We start from the raw sequence: 22,269 nt of genomic DNA on the forward strand, positions 1-22,269 counted from the left end.
ATTAGCTCTAGTAATTTTCTGGTAGAGTCTTTAGGGTTTTCTATGTAGAGGTTCATTTCATCTGCAAACAGCGAGAGTTTCACTTCTTCTTTTCCTATCTGGCTTCCTTTTATTGTTTTTCTGCTCTGATTGCTGTGGCCAACACTTCCAAAACTGTGTTGAATAGTAGTGGTGAGAGTGGGCATCCTTGTCTTGTTCTTGACTCCTGCTTTCTTTTGGTCTCTGTTTGCATGAAATATTTTTTCCCAGCCCTTCACGTTTAGTCTGTATGTGTCCCTTGTTTTAAGGTGGGTCTCTTGTAGATAGCATATACAGGGGTGTTGTTTTTGTATCCATTCAACCAGTCTTTTTCTTTTGGTTGGGGCATTCAACCCATTTACATTTAAGGTAATTATTGATAGGTTTGGTCCCTTTGCCACTTACTTTGTTGTTTTGGGTTCACATTTATACAACCTTTCTGTGTTTCCTATCTAGAGAAGTTCCTTTCGCATTTGTTGAAGAGCTGGTTTGGTGGTGCTGAATTCTCTCAGCTTTTGCTTGTCTGTAAAGCTTTTGAATTCTTCTTCATATCTGAATGAGATCCTTGCTGGGTACAGTAATCTAGGTTGTAGGTTATTCTCTTTCATTACTTTAAGTATGTCCTGCCATTCCCTTCTGGCCTGAAAGGTTTTTATTGATAGATCAGCTGTTATCCTTATGGGAATCCCTTTGTGTATTATTTGTTGTTTCTCCCTTGCTGCTTTTAATATTTGTTCTTTGTGTTTGATCTTTGTTAATTTGATTAATATTTGTCTTGGGGTGTTTTGTGTTGGGTTTATCCTGTTTGGGATTCTCTGGCTTTCTTGGACCTGTGTAAGTATTTCCTTCCCCATTTGAGGGAAGTTTTCAGCTATTATCTCCTCGAATATTTTCTCATGGCCTTTCTTTTTGTCTTCTTCTTGTGGGACTCCTGTGATTCGAATGCTGGGGTGTTTCACATTGTCCCAGAGGTCCCTGAGGTTTTCCTCATTTCTTTTGATTCTTTTTTCTTTTTTCCTCTCTGCTTCATTTATTTCTCCCATTTTATCTTCTACTTTACTTATCCTATCTTCTGTCTTTGTTATTCTACTGTTGGTTCCCTCCAGAGTGTTTTTGATCTCATTTATTGCATTATTCATTTTTAATTGACTCTTTTTTATTTCTTCCAGGTCCTTATTAAACCTTTCCTGCATCTTCTCAATCTTTGTCTCCAGGCTATTTATCTGTAACTCCATTTTGTTTTCTAGATTTTGGATTATTTTCATTATCATTATTCTAAATTCTTTTTCAGGTAGATTCCCTATCTCCTCCTCTTTTGTTTGGTTTGGTGGGCATTTTTCATGTTCCTTTACCTGTTGAGTATTTCTGTGCCTTTTCATTTTGTTTACATTGCTGTGTCTGGAGTGGGCTTTCTGTATTCTGGTGGTCCACGGTTCCTTTTTATTGTGGAGGTTTCCCGCAGTGGGTGGGGTTGAACAATTCGTTTGTCAAGGTTTCCTGGTTAGGGAAGCTTGTGTCTGTGTTCTGGTGCATGGAACTGGATTTCTTCTCTCTGGATTGCACTGGAGTGTCCAGCAGTGAGTTTTGAGATGGATCTATGTGTTAGGTGTGACTTTGGGCAGCCTGTATGTTGATGCTCAGGGCTATGTTCCTGCGTTGCTGTAGAATTTGCATGGTATGTCTTGCTCTGGAACTTATTAACTCTTGGGTGGTGGTTGGTTTCAGTGTAGTTATGGAGGCTTTTGATGGTCTCTTATTACTTAATGTTCCCTGTAGTCAGGAGTTTTCTGGTGTTCTCAGGTTTGGGCTTAAGTCTCCTGCCTCTGGATTTCAGTCTTATTCTTCCAGTAGTATCAAGACATCTCCAACTATACAGCACTGATAGTAAAACTTCTAGGTTACTGGTGAAAAGATTCTCCACAGTGAGGGACACCCAGAGAGGTTCACAGAGTTACATGAAGAAGAGGAGATGGAGGAGGGAGATAGAGATGAGCAGGAGGAGGAAAAGGGGGACTTGAGAGGAGAGAGACAGGTCTATGCAGTTCTCTTTTCCCTAAGTGTTCTCCGTAGCCCAGACACCCACAGAGATTCACATAATTGGATTGGGAAGAAAAGGGGGAGGGAGAAAATAGAGGTGATCTGAGGGAGAAAACGGAGAGTCAAAAGTGGGAGAGAGTAATCAACACACTCATGAGTAAAACTGGGTACTGAAGGTTGGATTCTTAAATGTTCAAAATTGATATCAAATACTGAAAAACAAAGATTAAAAATCTAGAGTAGTGGTTAGACTCTTAAAAATACAATATTATAAACAGAAACAAAAACAGAAAATATTTTAGAAATATATATGAAGTTCAGTTTAAAAATAGGGCCTCTTCTTTTTTTTTTGCAAGGTTATAGTGAAATGAAAATGAAAATTAAGGAGTAATAGAGGTAATAGAGGACTTTGAAAGAAAATAAGAGAAAAAAAATAAAAAAAGAAAAAAATTTTTTCTAATTAAGAAAAATAGTAAAAATATATGAAAATGAAAATGAAAGTTAAGGAGTAATGGAAGAGTGATAGGGAATTTTAAAAGAAAATAAAAGTGAAAAAATAAAAAGAAAAAAAAGAAAAAATTTTTAAATAAAAAAAGTAAAAATATATCTAGGAATTTCTCTGGAGCTGTTGCAGTCAATGTGGGTTTGGTTCAGTTTCAGACAGCTCCTCATTCCAGCTTACACTTCTTGATATCTGTAGGCCCCTTCTGGTGTAGTCAGTGTTACCTACATGGGTTTTAATCTGTTGCACCGGTCACTTCTGAAGCGGTTCCGTTTGTTTATTTGGCTTCTGTTTGCCAGTTTCTTCAGTGTCTAATTTCCGCCCTGACACAGGCGGCCGGAGGTGGTCTCTTGTTTAGGTTCACTTGTTCAGTCGTGCTGTGGGGAGGGAGGGGCGCTGCAGACAAATGTCACTGGCCTGTGTGGGGAGGACCTGCAGTGTTCCGGCCACACTGGGTTTGCCCCCGCTCACAGGTGTATGCTTTCCCCGTCTACATTGCTCAGGCTCCCAGCTGCTGTATATGGAGCTGGCCCTGCATTGAGTGCGGTTCCAGTTTTCGGGTATTCCACAAAAGCGCAGACTCGGTTTGGCCTGCGTTTTGTGCCTTCCCTGGCCTGAGCAGCTCAGGCATCCAGGAGCTTGACGGGTGCAATCTCCCCAGGTGCGGTTGGCCTTATTCCCTCCAGGGTCCCAGCCTCAGTTTCCACACGTGCCAGTCAGGTGCGTGCGCCTTGTGTTTGTTCTCCGGAGCTGGCCACTATCTGCGACCCTCCCAGTGGATGTCGACCATCCAGAATCTCAGGAAGTCTTTGGTTAGAAACTGGGAGCCTGTTTGCAGTTTGGTAGGGGATGCCATCTCTGGGGCCGAGTTTGCCCCTTTCCCTTCCTCCCTGCCTCCTGCCTCCAGTGGGGGATGGGCCGGTCCGCAGCCGGCTAGCTCTTCTCTGGAATTGCTCAGTCCCTTTGTTCTGCGAACGGCTGGTAGTGTGTTCAGGCCGGTTAATTTTCTCTCTCTGTCTTGCTATCCCACAGTTTAAGTTGCTATCTCACGTTAGCTCCCTCCGATTGCCCTCAGGGCATTTGGGCCTGGTCCTTACCCTAAGCAATGCCGCCCACTCCTCTCCGTTCCGCCCCCACTTGCTGGTGGCGGATCTGGGCGTCTGGGGTACTTTTCTGCTGGGAGTTGCTTTCAGGCGTGTAATCTGTGGGTTTTATTTATTTTTCCTCCCAGTTAGGTTGCCCTCCGAGATTCGAAAACTTCCCCCAGACCCGCTAGTGAGAGGGTTTCCTGGTGTTAAGAAACTTCCTCTATTATGATTCTCTTCCCGGGACGGGTCTCCATTCCTAGCTCTTTTGTCTCTCTTTTTATCTTTTATATTTTGTCTTACCTCCTTTCAAAGATGATGGACTGCTTTTCTGGGTGCCTGATGTCTTCTGCTAGCGGTCAGAAGTTGTTTCGTGAAGTTTTCTCAGCGTTCAAATGTTCTTTCGATGAATTTGTAGAGGAGAAAGTGGTCTCCCTGTCCTATTCCTCTGCCGTCTTAGCTCCTCCGGTTATAGACAACTTTTTCTCTATGGAGAAGTGACACCACCAGGTGGCGCTAAGTGGTAAAGAATCTGCCTGCCAAGCAGGAGACACCAGTTCAGTCCCTGGGCTGGAAAGATCCCCTGGAGGAGGAGAAAATGGAAACCCACTCCAGTATTCTTGCCTGGAAAATCCTATGGACAGAAGAGCCTGGCAGGCTACAGTCCATAGGATCCCACAGAGTGGGACACAAATGAAGCAACTTAGTGCGTGCATGTGCACACACACACACACACACACACACACACACACACACACCTTTGTATTATTTGAGTGTTTACAGAGAACATGTATTACTTCTATAATCACAGGAACGATGTATTTCTATTTTTTTTGTACATACCAAGCGGCATGTGGAATATTAGTTCCCCAACCAGGGATTGAACTCTCGCCCCCTGCAGTGGAAGTTCAGTCTTAACCCACTGGACCACTAGGGAAGTCCTCCAGAGACACTTCTAGTAACTTCCCACTTGACTTCATTGATTAACCACTGGACTGCCAGGGAAGTTCCAAGATATCTCCATTTTGGAAAAACGAAAATATTGCTCCCAGAATAGGCTTTCATCTCAATCATAAAAATCACAGTATATGGTGAAGTAAGTGTGTTCCCCCTCCCAGGCATATATGCAACCTAAGGCATCTACTCCATGGAAAGTGACAGGTCTTTTCCAGGGAGAAAATGATCTTTGTCATCGTGGGTCACGACAAGGACTTTTGGCAGTGAATCTTCCCTGGCCTTCTGAATATCTCTTTGGGCCTGAGCCTGAATTGAGGTAGTTTCTGGGTTGAGACTTCTGAACTAACTGATCTTTCTCCATGGGAGCTATCACAGCATTGCTTTGTTTCCATTAAAACAGTAACCTGGAATATGTTAGTGAGAGCAGGAGCATGAATCATTTTTCCATGTGCTCTCATAGAAATAACATTCTGGAGGACCTCATATTGGACCTAGGAAAAATATATAATGGGTAAAAGTTGTCTTCTAGAGGGCCACTAAACCCTTTTTCAGACACTCTAGATGAGAGCTGCTTCAGAATCCAGTGCCCTGATTTTTCCCACACTGTATTGCCACTTTCTAATCTGGTTTCCTGGCAGCACATCATGTCCTACTTCTTCCATACCTCTGTGGTGCTTCATTTGCTTAAGGTCCACGCTCCCAAGGTAATAGCAAACTAATCTGACACAGAGCTCCATACAAATGTATTGAGGAAGGAAATGGCAACCCACTCCAGTATGCTTGCCTGAAAAATCCCATGGACAGAGGAGCCTGGTAGATTATAGTCCATGGGGTTGCAAAGAGTCAGACATGACTGAGTGACTTCACTTTCACTTTCTTTCACTTAGTGCCCATGTATTGCTAGGTGATCTCTCTGATTTTGATATGTGTTTATAAAACATAGCCTTAACCCAAATAAGTGGTTAAACTTGGGAATTCAGACAGAGTGGCTGTCTGTAGAGGAGAATTTTCTGAGTTAACAGGCAGGGAGGCGACATAGTCCAAACACAGCGGTGAGGTTTTAAAATATGGGGCAAGAGACATGGAATTTGGAATGATCTGAGCCTGGCTTTAAAACTTTCCAGGAAGCCAGAGAAACTTTTTTTTTTTTTTTGGCCACAGCAACAGGGCAAAGCTTGCAGGATATTAATTCCCTCATCAGGGACTGAACCCAGGGCCCTGACAGTGAGAGTGCCAAGTTCTAACCACTGGACCACCAGAGAATTCCCCCAGAGAGACTTCTGATAACTTCCCACTCGACCTCACTTATAAATTAGGATTTACTTTTTATGTAAATCAGGCAGACCCTTCCCACTCCACTGACAGGAAGACAGTTTTAGAACTGATGAGCCCCATGGGCTAAAAATATTCTTCTAGTTTTTCCTGCAAAACATAGCAGGTAGGCTGCTTGTTCCACCAGGTCATTTGCTCTCAGGTCATTTGTCTTGCACCCAAAACTTGGAGAATGGGGTCTGGTCAGATAGCATTTGCTTTCATTAGAGGCCAGAGCCTTACTCTTACTGGTGCCAGTGGTTAAGAAAAGACTTCAAGTGCCCCCCTTGACTGCTCTTCATCAGGAGACAAGAAGGCCTTTTGTTCGCTACTAGTCACCACTGTTGCCAAACCATTGAGTTCACAGCCCATCTCTTCTTTTCAATCCTGAATCCCTTTATTATATCCTTAACACATCCAGGTCGCTACCTCTACCTCTCAACATTTCTCTGAAAGTGAAAGTGAAAGTCGCTCAGTCGTGTCCAACTCTTTGCGACCCCATGGACTATACTGGAGTGGGTAGCCTTTCTTTTCTCCAGGGGATTTTCCCAACCCAGGAATCAAACTGGGGTCTCCTGAGCATTGCAGGTGGATTCTTTACCATCCGAGCCACAAGGGAAGCCCAAGAATACTGGGGTGGGTAGCCTATGCCTTCCCCAGCATATCTTCCCAACCCAGGAATCAAATTGGGGTCTCCTGCATTGCAGGTGGATTCTTTACCAACTGAGCTATCAGGGAAGCCAACATTTCTCTGGATTCCAGTGTATTCTTTCCTCATCCATATCCCTGCAAAGGATGATGTGTGCCTCACTCTTGCCTCCAAGGACAAGACTAGTCTTCAACTGCTCTTTGGAACCACCTTATGATTTTCTTTGTTCTTTTTCCTGTATCTACAACCTTTCTGATTCCATAACTGATTTACCCTTGGCGAAGAAGGCCCAGAAATTTGTCCAAATAAAATAAATGCCTTCCCTAAAAACACCCTCGTCTCTTAGGGAGATTATGGGAAATAGTTATCTCCCTAAAGCTGCTATTCTCTGTCTCCATCCTTCCCTTTGCCAGCAAATTTCTTAAAAGTGTGGCCTACATTTCTCGCCTCTGTTGCCTTCCCACCCACTTGCCTCACCCCACCGCAGGGTGGTTTCTGCCTTCACCACTCGACTGGAGCTGCTCTTTTCAAAGTAACCAGTGGTCTGTTACATGTTCAATCTAGTGGCATCTTTTTAAGCCTTTAGTTTGATTGCACACACGCGTGCTAAGTGGCTTCAATCATGTCCTACTCTTTGCGACCCTGTGGACTATAGTCCCGCAGGCTCCTCTGTACATGGAATTCTCCAGGCAAGAATACTGGACTGGGTTCACATTTCCTTCTCCAGGGGGTCTTCCTGACCCAGGAATAGAACCGGTATCTCTTACCACTCCTGCATTGGCAGATGGGTTCTTTACCACTATCACCACCTGGGTGGGCTTCCCTGGTGGCTCAGAAGGTAAAGAATCTGCCTGCAATGCAGGAGACCTGATTTCAGTCCCTGGTCAGGAAGAGCCCCTGGAGAAGGGCATGGCAGCCTACTGTAGTATTCTTACCTGGAGAGTTCCATGGACTGAGAAGCCTGGTGGGCTACAGTCCATGGGGTTGCAAAGAGTCAGACAGAATTGAATGACTAACACTTCCCCTTTCTTTCACTTTCAGCACCACCTGGGAAGCCTTTAGTTTGATTAAGGTTTCCTAAATACACTGATGTTTTTAGTCACTGGGCACATACAGTCCGTCTTTCTGAGGAATAAATGAGAACACATGATGACAATGTTTGTTTCTGGAGTGGCACCAAGACATGTGGGTGGTGGTGGGGTAGGGGGGAGTTGTGGGCTTTCTTTATTTGATGTGACTAAAAACAAAATAGGCATTGATTTTTTTCATTGATTATTTGACATAGACTTTCGTGTACCTACCGTATAGTGAGGTACTGGCCCCCAACTCTCTGGGGTACAGTGGAGCTTCTTTCTGCTTCTCTTAGGGACAAGAGATGAGAAAACCTTCAAATTGCCTTAGTATCTGAGTTACCAGTGCCTGGTACCCTCTGTAGGCTTAGCAGCCAGTTGCCACACCTACTTGCTACTCATCAAGAGCAATGCTCATTTACCTGAGGCTGAATTTTAAAAGCCTCACCATTAGATATGAAATTATCCACATTGCATCATTTTTAAAATACCACTAGGATGAGGTGGGAAGAATGATCTGAGTGTAATTTATTTGAAAACTTGGTTCTGGCAGAGGGAATTTAAGTTAATGTTAGTAACAGAAACTCTTGAAAAGAGGTCTGGGGGTAACATAGCTTTAAAAATTCTGTTTCATAATCCTGTCCATTTAGAAGGAGGAGGAGTGCAGTTTGTCTGAAGGAGGCAAGGGGGAGCCATGGCCTCCGGTCCTTGCTTTGAACTTCTGAGCTTATTAGCAAAGGGAATCAATATTCAGAAAGATTTCACCACAAGTTGCAAAATCTTGGACTCTTCATTCAACGTGATTACTTCCTACCCTCTAGCTGTCCTTAAGAGAAGCTCTTAAACACGCTGTTCAGACCTGATCAAAACATTAGCCAAGCCTTATGATGTTTGGACATGCTAGGCAACACTGGAGTCATTAATCACAGGATTACTGACAGATGCTAAGTACAAACATCTGTATGTTAAGATATTTTTTTAAAACTGATCAACATGTAACAGTGCTCAAGGACTGAGAAAAAAAAGATAAAGCACATTTGGAGAAGCACAGTGCATGCAGATTTGACCTAGATTGAGAAATCAGAAAATAAAATGCAAAACGAGAATCTTGACATTGCTAAGTACATTTGAAGAGTACTAAACATCTTAATTCTCTTAATGATCCTGAACGTTTTAAGGATAATTAACATTAACTAAAATAAAAGGGCCCGCTCTTCAAAATACACATGGTGAGCATATTCTGAGAATATGAAATTATGCATTTCTCTTCCCCAGGTAAGAATTAATTGGTATAAAGAATCTACCAGTGGGAAAAAATGTTTATTTAATATTCTTATTTTAGAAGGTGCCTATTCCTTAGAAAATTTCTCAGTAACCAAGAAGAAGCTGCCTATATTATTATACCAGTCTAATAGATCAACGTGTTAGTCACTTAAGCCTACAGGAAATGCATTTATTAGGGTGCAATCTATGTTATTAAGTACTCGATGGAATCACTATTAAGTTATAAATCAGTGTCACTACTGATTCCGGAGAAAAAGAAAAACAACAGCGAGTCTTCACAGATTTTTCTCACTATCTCCAGGCATCTAAATAAAATGAAGAAAGCCTCAACCTTGGTGTTTAAAAATGTGCATGAAATATGACTCTTCTAAAAGGAAGGATAAAAGTCCCTTCAGGGTTGGCATATTTTGACTCCAACTACATATGTGAAATTATGAGAAATCTATTATATAACTGTATTTGAGAAAAAAAGGGTTTGAAATATCTTAAGAGGTTCACAATGAAGAAAGGACAAAATTCTTTACAGAACTCAAACTCAAAAACCAAACGAGTACGAGAATGGATTATCGGTAGCTGCTGCTGCTGCTGCTAAGTTGCTTCAGTCGTGTCCGACTCTGAGCGACCCCATAGACGGCAGCCCACCAAACTCCCCCATCCCTGAGATTCTCCAGGCAAGAATACTGGAGTGGGTTGCCATTTCCTTCTCCAATGTGTGGGAGTGAAAAGTGAAAGTGAAGTTGCTCAGTCATGTCTGACTCTTTGCGACCCCATGGACTGCAGCCTACCAGGCTCTTCCATCCATGGGATTTTCCAGGCAAGAGTACTGGAGTGGGGTGCCATTGCCTTCTCTGGTAGCAACAGTTGTCAAACATGCATAATTACATTGGACAATGTAATTATTTAATACTTACCTGTGTAACTGAGGTAAACAAAGAGAATCACAGGTGACACTAGATGGGTACTTCTGTGGTCCTCATTGAATTGTTTAATTATCCTTGTGACATTAGAGCAAATGGGTTCATGAAGAATAATAGTTGAGAAATATTGAGAGCTTAATGGGTGTCAGGTTTCTCTTCTACATGTATTACCTCATTTAAGCCTTAAAACAACTTTATATTGTAAGTATTATTATACTCCCCACTTTATGTTATCATTCACGTTTTACAGAAGAGGTAACTAAGGCTCATAAAAAACTTACCCAGGGTTACATATAATTAGCAAGAGGTGGAGCTGGGATTCAAACTTGGCAGTCTAATTCTATGTTTATAGCCATCCATGGGAATAGGGGTTCCCATGAATAGCGATGCTACTGCTTTTCATATTCTCCTGAAGTGAACCTTATAGATAATTTATACCAGCCTCTCTCTGTATTGTGGGGATAATGAATCTGAGGCCCAGAGTGAAGAAATCGGTAGCCCAAGGGCTGTGGCTCCTGCTGGGATATGAATTGCTAAGCTTTTCATGTTCAAAGGTAGGAAGAGTATCCTTAACCTTTATTTGTTGCCAAAATAAGTAAATCAATAAAGCAGCTCCTGGCCACTTGGGTGGAGAGTTATGGCTCCAGTTTTAATGACCTGTATGTCAGGGTACTTCTGGGGCTCTGTGGTTAGCAAGTAAGGAGTGGAAGCAGCTTTGCCTTCAAGTCAGAGGGACACAGCAAGTGTGGGGCCACTGCGAATGGGAAGCTGTTTTCCTGATGTGTCTTTCTTGACTAGAAGTGAAAGTGAAAGTTGCTCAGTTGTGTCTGACTCTTTGCGACCCCATGGACTATACAGTCCATGGAATTCTCCAGGCCAGAATACTGGAGTGGGTAGCCTTTCCCTTCACCAGGGGATCTTCCCAACCCAGGGATTGAACCCAGGTCTCCCACATTGCAGGCGGATTCTTTACCAGCCTGATTCCAAGTTCCAGTAAGGCTGACAGCACACGTTCAAATGGATTCTAAGAGGTCCCTGCTCAGGCTCCAAAGTTAGTGGATAGATGGAAGCATCCTTACCCTCCATCTCTCAGAGCCTCCAACTCTGAATCACCCTTCTTCCCTTGTCACCATGGAACTTTAAGAACCAGTTCAGAAGAAAAAGGCAAATTAATCTGCAATTGGAACAATTAGTCTTCGTTGACACCTCCACTCATCTTTGGGCATTAAGAGAAAAGAGAAAAAGTGGTGAGCCCTGAGCTTGAAATCTTTTTTTGCAACCAGGCTGCTTTTAAAAAAAGGAAGCCATTATTTTTAGGTTTTTCATGTTTGTCTCACCATGATAAAGCAAACCATCTAATTCAAACAGGCCAGAGAAACGAGCCCAGTGCAGCTGTCAAAGAAGCTTGGGAGAAAAGGAAAAAAAAAGTTTTCACGTGCTGTTCCTTCTGTTGGAATGCTCTTCTCCCACTTCGTGAGACTGCAACTCAATTGTCACTTCTTCAGAGAAGAGTTCCCAGTAGTGGGTCACCACCTCCTTCAAGGTCATGGTCCCCTGTTGCCTGTTTTCAAAGAACCAGATATTCCTTGGCGTCACCTGTCACAGTTGTGGTTTACTGGTGTAATTTTTAAAAGACAAATGTCTGTTTCCCATTTTAGACTCAAAGTTTCACTAGGGCAGAAATATTTCCTGTGACTTTTAGGCTCCTCATTATTGGCATAATTCTTCATTTACATTAGGTACTCAGCAGTGGTTTGATGGATACGTGGACACGTGAATGACACATCAAACAAGATCCAGTATATGAAAGTAGAATATTTCTCACCATTTACTCTGTCAAGAGAGGCAGTATAGCATATGAATGCAGATCTGGAGCCTGACTATCTGAGTTCAAATCCTAACTTTTCCATTTACTTGCTGTTTAACCTTGGAAAAATCACTTGAGATCTCTGCTTCAGTTTTCTCTTCATCATAGTTTTGTTGTGTGGACTAAGTGAGTTAATATATGTAAAGTGTATGCTTGGCATATTTACTACAGTCAGTAAATGTGAGCCATTATTTCACTGGGCTTCCTTGGTAGTTCACTAATAAAGAATCCGTCTGCCAGCACAGAAGATACAGGTTCAATCCCTGGGTCAGGAAGATCCCCTAGAGAGGGGAATGGCAATCCACTCCAGTATTCTTGCATGGAGAATTCCATGAACTGAGGAAACTGGCAGGCTATGGGGTCACAAAGAGTCAGATACAACTAAGCAACAACAATTATCTTATTAAAGCCCTTGGTTCATAGTACACTGTGAAAGTGAAAATTGCTCAGTCGTGTCCGACTCTTTGTGACCCCAGAGACTATACAGTCCATGGAATTCTCCAGGCCAGAATACTGGAGTGAGTAGCCTTTCCCTTCTCCAGGGGATCTTCCCAGCCCAGGAATTGAACTGGGGTCTCCTGCATTGCAGGTGGATTCTTTACCAGCTGAGCTATAAAAGCAGCCCTCACAGTACACTAAGCAATGGTGTATAGCTGCTCATTACAGATATTACACCTTCTGACACCAGTGGCAGAGAGATAGCACTGCATTTTGATTCATACTCTTTGGGTCAACTCCTTCCCCTCCTTCCCCTGTTGTCTGTTTCACCCCATTACTTGATTTGATGTCATTGAGACAGGTAGCATATTGGGCACCTACCACTGGATCATCAAAAAAGCAAGAGAGTTCTAGAAAAAACATCTATTTCTGCTTTATTGACTAAGCCAAAGCCTTTGACTGTGTGGATCACAATAAACTGTGGAAAATTCTGAAAGAGATGGGAATACCAGACAGCCTGACCTGCCTCTTGAGAAACCTGTATGCAGGTCAGGAAGCAACAGTTAGAACTGGACATGGAACAGCAAACTGGTTGCAAATAGGAAAAGGAGTACATCAAGGCTGTATATTGTCACCCTGCTTATTTAACTTATATGCAGAGTACATCATGAGAAACGCTGAGCTGGATGAAGCACAAGCTGGAATCAAGATTGCCAGGAGAAATATCAATAACCTCAGATATGCAGATGATATCACCCTTATGGCAGAAAGTGAAGAGGAACTAAAAAGCCTCTTGATGAAAGTGAAAGAGGAGAGTGAAAATGTTGACTTAAAGCTCAACATTGAGAAAACTAAGATCATGGCATCTGGTCCCATCACTTCATGGCAAATAGATGGGCAAACAGTAGAAACAGTGGCTGACTTTATTTTTGGGGGCTCCAAAATCACTGCAGATGGTGATTGCAGCCATGAAATTAAAAGACGCTTACTCCTTGGAAGGAAAGTTATGACCAACCTAGACAGCATATTAAAAAGCAGAGACATTACTTTGCCAACAAAGGTCCATCTAGTCAAGGCTATGGTTTTTCCAGTGGTCATGTATGGCTGTGAGATTTGGACTGTGAAGAAAGCTGAGCACCGAAAAATTGATGCTTTTGAACTGTGGTGTTGGAGAAGACTCTTGAGAATCCCTTGGACTGCAAGGAGATCCAACCAGTCCATCCTAAAGGAGATCAGTCCTGAGTGTTCATTGGAAGGACTGATGCTGAAGCTGAAACTCCAATACTTTGGCCACCTCATGCAACGAGTTGACTCACTGGAAAAGACTCTGATGCTGGGAGGGATTGGGGGCAGGAGGAGAAGGGGACGATAGAGGATGAGATGGCTGGATGGCATCACTGACTTGATGGACATGAGTTTGATTAACCTCCAAGTGTTGGTGATGGGCAGGGAGGCCTGGCATGCTGTGATTCATGGGGTCGCAAAGAGTCAGACACGACTGAGTGACTGAACTGAACTGAACTGAACTGAGACAGGTAGTGAAGGGATCCTTTGATTTTTGCAGCTCCTGCCTTGTGAATATCACTAATGTTTCCAGAGGAGAAGTAAACTCGAGGACAAAGCAAAAATCCAGCAGCTGCCCTGACAGCCTAAGTTGCAAAGTGGAAAATGAAATAAGTGTCTTGTGCATTTTACTTTGAAGTGACAGGAAAATAAGGGACCCATAAACCAGTCATTCCCTAGCAGATCACCAATGAGTGGTTCTGATTTCCACAATGTGGCCTCAGGGCCAACTAGGTGCTTGCAGTTCAGCATGTTGGCCGTTATATTAGTCAGTGAAGAAGAACTGAATGAAGTAAGGGGTTGCCATTTATTTGGTGCAGAAATTTTATGCTTTGGAAAAACATAAGTAATGCTACGGACATTATGCCTTCTAATCTTGCCATCCATAGGCAACCCTGGTGGGTATCCCATCTACAAAGACTAAAAATCCTCATCTCCTTGACCTTTTTACACCGTCAAGGAAAAGCACTCTCATTTGTTTCCTCATGCTCGTGTTGGATCTAGAGATTTGAAGATAACGATGTGGTTGTCTGAGTCCAGTGGATATAGCATTGCACACTTATAGCTGCTCACTTGCACACTTATAGCAGCTTTGACTTATATTTGAGGGGATCTCTGTGTTTCTAAGCTCAGGTTCTGGGAAGAGGAAACCTGGGTTTGATTTCTAGGGCCATCACTTGTGAATTCTGTGACCTTGGACATGCCGCCTAACTTCTCCCATTTTTTTTTTCCATTGACAAAATGATCCCAATTGTAAAGCTTGTGTGAAGATTAAATGAGTTATTACTTTTAAAACAATAGTACACTGCATCATGGAAAGGAATCGCTTAACAAGTTATTTTTTTGTAATAGTATTTGCTTCCTGGTTTTGATAGCCTTTTGAATAATTAATTGAGTACATGGCTATCTCTGTGCTAAAAAACTTGCATATTATTTAGTCTCAGTCACAGGTGTGTGTGTTTGTGCTCAGTTGTGTCCAACTCTTTGCAACTCCATGGACTGTAGCCCATCAGGCTCCTCTGTCCATGGAGTTTTCCAGGCAAGAATACTGGAGTTGATTGCTGTTTCCTCCTTCAGGGGATCTTTCTGACCCAGGGATCAGACCCACGTCTCTTGCGTCTCCTGTATTGGCAGTCAGGTTCTTTACCACTGAGCCACCTTGGAAGCCTGCCACAGATGTGAGATAGGTTTTATTCTTATCTCTGTTGTACAGGTGAGAAAACTGATACTTTGAGAAATAAGTCATTTGTCTCGGGTCACACAACCAGTAAGCAGTAAAACTTCCTCTCCCCACCATTGCATGAGGAAGAAGGCAAGAGGCTGTAGATAAGAGGGAGGGTGATCAAGGCTCCAGGCAAGATACTTGCTCTGACCTTAGGGCAGACTGAAGAGTGAGGTCCCAGGACTTGGAACAACCAGCCATCCCCAGCTAAGGAAAGACTGTAGCATGCCACTGGGCTTTTCTAACATTTATTCTCATTGCCATCATGATGATTACTCCCTACCTATGTAGCTACCCCTTTTCTCCCTGACTCAAGAGCAAATCAAAGAAATATTTTTAGGGAGACAATATAATCCACTGATTAAAAGTGGGGCCTCTGCACTCAAACTGTAGTGATTCAAATCTTTATGAGTTATCTTTTTTTAAACATTTAAAAATATTCATATTTATTGATTTTTGGCTGTGCTGGGTCTTAATTGGTTACTCTTTGCAGTGCATGGGCTTCTCATTGCAGTGGCTTCTCTTGTTGCAGAGCACAGGCTCTAAGGCACATGGGCTTCAGTAGTTGTGGCTCACAGGCTCTAGAGCACAGACTCAATGGTTGTGGTGCACGAGCTTACGTTTGTTCCATGACATGTGGGATCTCCCCAGATAAGTGATCGAACCAGTGTCTCTTGCATTGGCAGGCAGATGTTTTACCACTGAACTACCAGGGCAGCCCTTGAGTGATATTACACACTTAATCAACCCTCCAGTCTAATGGTTTTCAAAGTGTGGTCTGGGTTTTAATTTCTAATATGCTAAATATTAAAATGGGCTTCCTTGTTGACTTAATGGTAAAGAATCTGTTTTCCAATGCAGGAGACATGGGTTCAATCCCTGGGTCAGGAAGATCCCCTGGAAAAGGGAATGGCAGCCCACTCCAATATTCGTGCCTGGGAAATCTCATGGACAGAGGAGCTGGGCGGGCTACAGTCTGTGGGGTCACAAAAAGGTCAAACACAACCAAGGGACTAAACAACAACAAATATTGAGATACATATATGCCATACAAACTAAAGCTCATTGAGGTACTTCATGCTTTTTATGAATGTAAAGTGGTTCAGGGGCTTCCCTGGTGGTTCAGATGGTAAAAAATCAGCCTGCAATGTAGGAGACCCAGATTTGATCCTTGTGTCGGGAAGATCCCCTGGAGAAGGGAATGGCTACCCACTCCAGAATTCTTGTCTGGAGAATTCCATGGGCAGAGGAGCATGACAGGCTACAGTCCATGAGGTTGCAAAGAGTTGGAGACTACAGAGTGACTGAGCACACACACACACACACACACACAAAGTGGTTTTGAGAACAAATGTCTGAGGACCATTCCTCTAGGCTTTAGTTTCTTCTGAAAATTAGAAATGATGATAGTATCAACCTCAGAAAATTGTTAGGCAATTAAATGAGATAAAGAACATAAAGCTCCTAGCCCAGTGCTGGTACTCGGTAAAGCATTATGTTTTTTCAATATCATTTGCTGGATTTGCTGAGGGTCTATAACTAACCTCCTTGTTGACTGTAATGTGGAGGTACATACATATATATACATACATATATATGTGTGTGTGTGTATATATATATATATATATATATATACATACATACATATAGATGCATACATATATATGTGTGTGTATATATATACATATACATATACATACATATATATATATATATATATATATATATATATATATATATGAGTGTCTACCAGTGAAAACACAGCCCTGGGTACAGTAGCACAACATATAGGACCTTTTAATCTGTCTGTCTGGAGAGACAGAACTCAAATGTTTAAACAACATCAAACCTGGTAAGATGGAGTGTACCACTATTTCAAATAAAGTATATGTGCAAAACTGCACAGAGTGAGACTCTTCTATATTTACGTTCTCTAGGAGTTCAGAGAAGAGGGTTACCAGAGCCAGAAATGGAATGATGTATGGCTGGGTGATACATGTACCAGAAATGTCCTAACCATACTCAATAAGAGCATAGAAACTTTTCAGGGACCCTCTAGCGTGTGTATCAGGCCTTCAATATCGACACTGGAAATTGGATGTTCTCTGGTATCTGATGCTGTGCAGTTCTTAGTCGCTCAGTCATGTCTGACTCTTTCCGACCCCATGGACTGTAGCCCACCAGGCTCCTCTGTCCATGGGGATTCTTCAGGCAAGAATACTGGAGTAGGTTGCCAGGCCCTCCGCCAGGGGATCTTCCCAACCCAAGGATCCAACTCAGGTTTCTCTCATTGTACCTGGATTCTTTACCATCTGAACCACCAGGGAAGCCCAAGAATACTGGCGTGGGTAGCCTATCCCTTCTTCAGGGAATCTTTCTGACCCATGGATCTCCTGCCTTGCAGGCAGATTCTTTACCAGCTGAGATACCAGGGAAGCCTCTGTTATCTGGTGCAATTTAGCAAAACAAAAACCAAATTCCTAGCACTTAAAGTACATTATTGGAAAATGCAGGGGTTTGGAGTCAGCTGACCTGTTTTCAAATCCCGATTGTGTTACTTCTGTAACTGTGGAAGCTGGGCCATGTCCAGTCACTGCCTGGAGTCTCGTGATCCTAGTGTGGAAAATGGGGTTGGTGCTAATTGGCCCCCATATAATTGGAGCAAATGAGATCATCCAGGTACTGGTGATTCACAAAATATAAAGCCCTAACTGAATGTGCAGTGGTGTCACCATATTTGCCTCTTTTGCCTGTTACATCTTTACCCCCATGATGTTCTGAGACTGGTGGCATCTGCTCCAGAGAGGAAGCAGGCCTAGAATAGCCTGGGTATTTATGGAGGAGATTGACAGAGTCTGAGTTGTGAAACTTCAGTGGCCTCTTCCAGGTCATCCTGTTGAGTTCCTCACTCTCAGGAGCACTAAATTTACTCTTCCATTTTTAAAACATAGCTTCCTAATTTTGCTTATATTGTTTCTCTTCACTTTATGTTGGGGGAGGGGAACTTATGAATACTCATATACAAAGGGCCATTCCTTACCTCAGAATAATACTGTTGGGCTCATAGCTCACCTCTCATTTTCAGACACAAGAGCAGGAGAGTAACTTAGAATTTATGGTCTTTTCTAAAGCTATCAAAGAAACTCTGAAGACTAGCTTTGCTGTTTCCAGGCATGAGAAGGATTATTTTATGTGGATTGGGTGCCTCCAGTAAGCTAGTCTCTAGTGGAAAAGTAGCTGCAACCTGCCTTCCAAAAGCTTGAACTCATAATGAGCTCATGTGTGATCTGGGACAACTAAAACAGTCTATGTGAGATGTGGTTACCCATGTGCACTTTGAAACCTCCTCTTCTTATTCACTGTGTGAACTTAGGTGGTTCCTTTCACCTCTCTGATTCAGTTTCTGCATCTGGCAGAGGGTCCATGAGTCCTGATCCTATAGGGCTGCTATGAGTACTGAAGGAGATAATGCATGTGTGTTTATCTCTGTGCTTGGTATATGGGTGTGTGTGTGTTTGTGTGTGTGTATGAGTCACTCAGTTTTGTCCAACTCTTTTGTGACCCCATGGACTATAGCCCTCCAGGCCCCTCTGTCCATGGGATTCTCCAGGCAAGAATACTGGAGTGGGTTGCCATGCCCTTCTCCAGGGAATCTTCCTGACTCAGGGATCAAACCCAGGTCTCCCGCATTGCAGGCAGATTCTTTACCTTCTGAGCCACCAGAGAACTTTAGCACTTGGCAAATGTTAGCCATGATTATGTTAGATCTGGTAACAGTGTAAAGCAAGCTACATCCCTGAATTCTGGAAGCTTGTACTCAAAATGAGATAAGATATAGAAGAACAACTAACCTTGACATGGGGAGAAGGGCCAGGGGGGTGCTGTAGGTCCAACGGCCATTGCTCATTCATGGTAATTTCACTGAATTTTCCTGCCTTGCTACCCCCTCCTACCCAAATTGCTGACCTTTACCCACAGAATGAGGCATTACTTCAGCTGCTTAGAAACCACTTTTCCTTTAATTTTCCCTCTAAGTGTAGTGAAGGGGGAGGGAAAGGGAGAGGAAATAAACACCAGCTGGGATGAGAATATGAAGAAAAGACAGGTTTCTTTTTTCCTCATTAAAAAAAAATAGGGTAGTGGGGACAGGGAGAAAAATGTGTGGAGGAGGGGCTGCTGGGAGGCGCTGCGCGGGCGGTTTTACCAAAACATTGCTTCTTCTAATCATCTCGTCGCAGGCAAAGCTCTGGCCCTAGCCAATCGTTTATTTACAGCAAAAGGTGCAGACGCCAGAGGCAGGTGTCACAACAATTAATAACACCCCTGGAAATGAATAGTTTCTCCCTAACTCTGCCAGCCTGAGGGGATTTTGCTTCTTGGGAGAGCTTCTCATGAAACTTTGCGGGGAGGGGCCCCTCTGAGAACATTTCATACTGATCTGCAGCCACCCTCCAAAGCCCAGTTGAAAATGGGGGTAAAGCTTTGTCTTTTCAACAAAGTTGGCCTCAGCCTTCCTTGCAGCACCTGGCACCCCCACAAAGAAAAATCTTTGCTTAGAAATCTTTGAGCTTTTGTGCCCAGAGAAACTCAGAGGCAGATAGGGGACTTAAAATGGTGGCAGCTGCTGTTTTTTGGAGATAAATTAAAAATAAAGATGAATTCTAGAGTTGAGGATTTAATTTTTTTAAAAATATGGATTGAAACTAAGACACAGGAAGGCTAAGTGATTTGCTCAAGTCAGTGGCCCAGCCACAATTTGAACCCAAACAGTCTGGCTCCAGTACACGACACACGCTGCTTTGCTGTCTCATGTTCGGTTCAGAGAAAGGGTTTTCTTCTCTTGACCCTACAGCCAATGGGTTCTGATTATAGAATATAAATATCCTTTCTACAATGATATGTGTGTTGATATTTATTTATTGTTTCAGTCAAGAGTGTCTTGATGCTTTGAATACTTTCTCACCTGTCCTGTGCACAACTGCTGATACTCTCAAATAATTAAAATGTTTTTCTTCTTGATTTAGTAAGCAGACATCATTGTTCTCTTTGGAGCTGGAGTGTCTTAGTGCACTGGAATCAGACTTACAACTAAAATCAGGGGAGATGCATTCAGTTTTCACAGAATGCCTTCCCATTCTAGCTTTGGAATAGTGGGAAGGTATTTCCCAGTGACCCAGCCTAGAAATTCTGTACTTGAGCTCTCCAGACTACATGATTCCTTCAGAATCATGGGATCACATAAGCATCTGAATCTTGGGATTTTCAACCTCTTGGAGAGTTGTTTTTTTTTTTTTTTCATTACTCTCTCTAATTCTGCTCAGAGAAAGCTGAGACTTGGGGAGTGGGGGCTTGAGCTAATTAGTTGTACTTAGTCAGTTCTTGTTAGGGGGTTGATTTCTAGAATCTGCTCCAGAAAAAAAAAAATTGGAACCTCCAGGGCAAAAGACTTTGTGCTTCAGATCTCAGGGCCAGGTTCAATGTCTTCATAGGATTTAGGAGGTCAGAATTTCCTAGGCAAAATCCCCATTGAGCAGCCTTCCAAAAAGTTCCCATCACCTGCAGGATAGAATCACATTCTCCACGGAAGGTAACAGGTACTTGTTTCACATCTTAGCTTTCATTACAGATAGAAGCAGCAGCAACAGCAGTAACAACTTTGGACCAACTGAGCCTTTAATTGAACTTCACTTGATGGGGTGACATTTTGTTTCTCAGGCAAATTCGGTTGCTATTAAGAGGGAGGCAGTTATCGTGGTTAAATATACTCTCATTGCAACAGAGTACTAGGGGAGCTACTTAATATTTATGTGACAATAATTGATCTCTTACTACTGTCAAGTACTGCTAAAGACTTATTAGCTTGCTGCTTCAGCACCATATGTTGTAGCCAAGATGCACTCCATGTGTCCTTCCTGTGCCTTGGGGAGAGAACATTTGCAATAGATCAGAAGAGAAAATGGTATGGGCTTCAGTAAAGTTCCTTGCTCTTTGCTTTCTCCTCAGTGACCGGGTATATGAGTTCTGACTATAAAGTAATGAGGTCGCCTCCCAAAACCACCTGTGAAATGAAGCCTGGGTCCTTAATTGTCCCCTTTCCCAGGTACGGGCCAAGAAAGGGGATGACCCAATTAAAGGGGATTCCTTGGCAGTTCACCTTGTAGTGCATGTAACTTATTTTAAATAGGCCATTTTGTGAAACCTGAAAGCCCACCCACAATTAAAATGCTAGCATCTATACCATTTGGTTTTTCTTAATGAGCCATGTGCTGATTTTGCTTGTCTTCAGCAAAAACAAAATTTAGCACACACATACCATAAAACCCCCGGGAACCTAAGGAGTGGGCCTTTTACAAATTTTATTTGAGCCAGATTTTCATTAGGAATTTGTTTATGGGGATGAGTAAGCTACTTGGGGGAAGATAGTTTAACTGCTTAAAGCTATGAGGGTCCTCTTAGGTGAACTGCATCAGAGAATCACAGTGAGTGTCAAGGAGCCTGAAACATTAATGTCAGCATCCCACAGCCAGATGCACAGGGAGAGTGGTCCAGCAGCTCTTGCTTCCTTTTAATTTGAGGTTATCATGACTTGGATTCCTGTGACTGGAGGGTCACAGTTCCAGTGGATGAGGTTAAATAAGGCAAGTGTTCTGTTACATGCTCATGATAATATTTATATATTAGAAGCATCCTGACATACTGGAAAAGATCTTAAAGAACTGACATTCATAAGTCTTTCCTCAAACACATTATGGTATCACTTATGAGATCTTTCTGTTACAAAATTTAAACACAGCAAACATTTGGAAAAAAGAAAAAACTGGACATGCCAACCACATTAGAATGCTTTTTCCAAAGATCGGTGTGCCATCTTTTCTGGGATGAAGAATCTTCTTTTCTGTTCATTTGTTTGCTTGCTTTTGGGGAGGTAAGGGCAAGGATATTTTCCAAGTTACTTGAAAGACAGTTGAAGAATAATATGGACATTTAGCTCTTCTTCATGGGCTTCCCCAGTGGCTCCGTGGTAAAGAATCCACCTGCAAAGCAGGATCCCTGTGTCAGAAGATCCCATGGAGGAGGACATGGAAACCCACTCCAGTATTCTTGCTTGAGAAATCCCATGGACAGGGGATCCTGGTGGGCTACACTCCATGGGGTCACAAAGAGTCAGACGTGACTGAAGTGAGCTAGCATGCACACACAAACCCCTTTTTTGTAATTACTGATGCAAGCCTAAGAGAAAATTTTCCTCTATTTACCTGGGGAGTTAACCTTTGGGTAATTCTGGAAATAGGTTGAATGTGGTCATCAGGGACCATGGGAAAATGATGTTTATATATTTCTTAGACAAC

The 22,269-nt window shown here is 42.7% G+C and overlaps 1 long non-coding RNA gene across 1 annotated transcript; it reads right to left on the reverse strand.

Moving 5' to 3' along the window:
• Window positions 1–10,715: 10,715 nt before the first annotated feature.
• On the reverse strand, window positions 10,716–17,296 carry LOC122689293. Its single transcript, XR_006339793.1, has 3 exons — window positions 17,242–17,296; window positions 14,849–14,856; window positions 10,716–10,807 (listed from the first exon to the last, which is right to left on the reverse strand). It is a non-coding gene; the product is annotated as an uncharacterized LOC122689293 (long non-coding RNA).
• Window positions 17,297–22,269: the final 4,973 nt, after the last annotated feature.

This window comes from Cervus elaphus, chromosome X, assembly GCF_910594005.1.
Source record: "Cervus elaphus chromosome X, mCerEla1.1, whole genome shotgun sequence".
In the NCBI taxonomy this organism is placed as follows: Eukaryota; Metazoa; Chordata; class Mammalia; order Artiodactyla; family Cervidae; genus Cervus; species Cervus elaphus.